Raw genomic sequence first — 3,310 nt, 5'->3', positions numbered from 1 at the left:
CGGCTGGGGGTCACAGCCCCTGTGCCCCCCCAAGAGGCAAGTGAAGCTGAATACATGGTGCTGCTGGTGCCTGCATGAGGCATGGAGTCTGCAGGACAGTGCTGCCGCTGGGGTGGAAGCAGACCTGGGCTGGAGCATGGTTGGCCTGTGATCCTGCAGTGGCTGATAGTGCTGGTGTGAGCGATGGGTTGGTGGGGCTCAACCCTGTGAAAGCTGCTCCAGTTGTTCCTGGTAATGCTCTCGGTGCTGCTAAAGCTTCTGGGGCTGGCTGGGGGCTGCGAGGAGCTGCGACGGCCGTGTTTGCTCTCTGCCAACAGCAGCTCTCGCTGTCACCTGGCCTGCCAGCAGGACCAAGCACAGTGCTGACCCCGTCTCGGCTGACCTGTAGCGTGTTGCTGTTGTAGGGGGCTGTTGTTCTGACCTTGGCCACTTCCAGGAGTGTCAGGCAATCGAAGGAGGGAGAACGCCAGGGTACTATTTTAAGTCTTATGTGGAACAACTTGTGTCTACTATTCTTAGCTTTTTGTGTGGTGGGTCAACGCATACCTGAGCTGCCCGGCTCACAGTGTGACATCGATCCCGCTTTTTGCTGCGTTAGGCTGCCAGAGCCCGCTCTGCAGGCGGGACTGTGGCTCTTGGCTGAGACAAAAAAAAGGAAGATACTTGGGATTCCTCTTGGCTGGGTGTGCTGTCTGAGGGGGCTGGTTAGGACATCCCCTTTGGCTCTTGGCGGATACAAAAAAAAGGAAGATACTTGGGATTCCTCTTGGCTGGATGTGCTGTCTGAGGGAGCTGCTTAGAACATCCCATTAGTGTTCTCTGCTGCTGTGGCTCTAAAAGCCTCTCACATTGTTTTCGGCTTAACTGGGCAATAAGGCGAGAGAGCTGTGACTGAGAAGGGTGGGGAGCTCAGAGCAGTGTGTAGGCAGCTACGAAACCCTGATGGTCTCAGTACACATGTGGAGTGAGGAGAGCAGGTGAAGCATGAGCCCATGAGGACTGCAAGAACAAGAGGAGCTGTGCGGAGTTGTACTACTCTGAAACCACCTCGGGCTTCTCTCAAGTCTCAGCTGCTGCTTTCAGAGCCGAGCTCTGCCTCTACGGGCAGTCTGTCCCTCTTGGGTGCCGCAGCAGGGTTGGGATGATGTTGGTTTTAAGGCAGTGCCAGGAGCTCAGGTCCCTCAGTAGTTCCTCGGGTGAGGGAGTGACCCAGGTGAGGTGAAGCGTAACCCCTGAGGGAGGGTTTGTGTTACTGAGAGCAGTGAGGTGGGGGAGGCTGGTGGCAAGTATGGGTATGAATATAGTAAAACAAACCATCTGTCTGGTTTTCTGTGAGCAGAGTTGGGTTCAGGTCCTTGGCTTTACTAGTAGAACCACTAATGGCTTGGGCAGTGCCTGGAACAAAACCCCCAGTAACGTGTCGGTGCTCCGTGTGCTTGGCTGAACCTCGTCTTTGTGATGAGAAACGGAATTATCTCCACCGCAGCAAAGCTCTGCGGCCGCTGAAGCAGGATCAGCTCTGGGACTGCTCCAGGCCCAGCTAGTCATCTGCTCTTGACCGTGTTTAGCGGAAAGGTGATCACAGTCCCTCCCTGGAAAGGGAGGGGGAAGGAATACCGAGTACTTTCAGTCACAGGAAATGAAATGGGAACGCTGCTGGTGCAGTGGGTGTAGCCCAAAGTGTTTCGGTCAGCACACTCAAAGGAGGGTAGAATGGAGAAATGGCAGAGTCAGCTGTTTTCTTCCCCGGGGCCACAAAGTTTGAAGTCCTCTTCTGGAAGTTCTGTTAAGTCATCACAGCAACACCACGAAAACACTCCGGACGCGGACACTGGCTGGGAACAATGGACCTGCCTGGAAGTGACAGTGCCAGGGAAGAACACAGCTTCTCCTCAGCCCTGGGAGGACGCTTCCTCCCCTGGAGCACGGGAACGAGCTGCTGGAGCAGGTCTCTGTAAACAGATAAGAAAACGCTGGTTTTCATGTTTGCTTTTATTTGGTAGAGCTCCAAATAAGGAGCTGCTGGAGGGAAGAGATCCTTGTGCTGTCTGGAAAAGATATTGTGAAGGTCAGTGACTCTTTTGCCGTGAAGATGGCGGTTTTCTGCTTCCCATTGTTGTTAGTCCTGCTGCCTCGCTGGCAGAGTGGTGGGTGCTGTGTAAAGGCGCGTGTTGCTGGGCTGATGGTCAAAGGGAGGCTGTGCCAGAGCTCTGAGGCTGGGTGGAGCAGTGGCCTGCAGCGAGAACAGGGCTTAGGAGAATCTTGCCTGCCGAATGCCAAACTTGATGCTTTTGTTCAGTCTGTGGTTGGTCTGGTCTCCTCCAGCCTCCCTGTGCCTTGTCCCTTGTGAGGCAGGACGAGGTTCTGGGGCAGCTGGGCAGCTCTGGCGTTGCCCCCTTGCTTTCCTGGAGCAGGGGGCTCGGGCAGAAGCACTGGCCTGGCCCCGCTGTTGCTCTGTTCAGCTGCGGTGATCTCACAAGACACCAAGTGCAGTGTAACGGCAATTCATTTGTCATGCTGTTCTGCAGAATTAACCCCTCCACCGGAACTTCCTCGAGCTGCCAGGGTGACCAACATGCCAAGAACTCCTGTTGCTGCTGCCCGACAGCGCGCTCAGTATGGAAAACTGTAGCTCCAAGGCTGCATCAGTCAGTGTCATGTCTCTTTACCTCATGGGGTGTTTTCAAGAATTCCTGGTGAAGAACAACCTCTTAAACGGAGGAAACCCTTCAGCAGGGCGTGTGCGGGGTTAAAGGGGCTTGAGAAGGGCTGGAGGGAGCTCCACAACTCCCTTTGACCGAAGGGCTGCACCACTTCTCAGTGGTGCAGGCTGTGGTCTTCACCTCATCGTCCAGAGAGCCAGGTCAGCTTTGCAGGATGCTCCTGGCTTTGCTGTTTTCCCCCCAGTCTTGGAGCTGACCGGTTTGGGCAGGTGACATCTAGCACGTGAGGTTTAGTCTAAGCTGAGCAGGGTGTTCTGAGGTGATCTAACTTCAGACAAGCGTGTCCAGCTCCAGCCCTGCTGCTCAGGTCACATCTGCACTTTGGTCACTTGTGCAGCACAGTCTGTCAGCCTCATACCTGGGGCCCGGAGAAGGAGCAGAGACTTGGCCTTCATCCTGGTGACTTGTTTTGGGTTTGTCTGGCCTTAAAGGCTTTGCTCATCCGGCTTTACAGGTGACCAGGGGAAGGTGGCTCCATCTCACGGGGCTTGGCAGTTGTCCTGGTAAGACCAGACTTCGGCTCGTGTCGTGGAGCGGTGGCTCAGCCCTGGGCTGCCCGGGGAGTGGCTGCGTGCTGAGCCATCCTG

This window comes from Buceros rhinoceros, unplaced genomic scaffold (assembly GCF_000710305.1).
Source record: "Buceros rhinoceros silvestris isolate BGI_N320 unplaced genomic scaffold, ASM71030v1 scaffold35384, whole genome shotgun sequence".
In the NCBI taxonomy this organism is placed as follows: Eukaryota; Metazoa; Chordata; class Aves; order Bucerotiformes; family Bucerotidae; genus Buceros; species Buceros rhinoceros.
The sequence above is the reverse complement of the archived record's forward strand: the minus strand, read 5'-3'. Positions refer to the sequence as shown.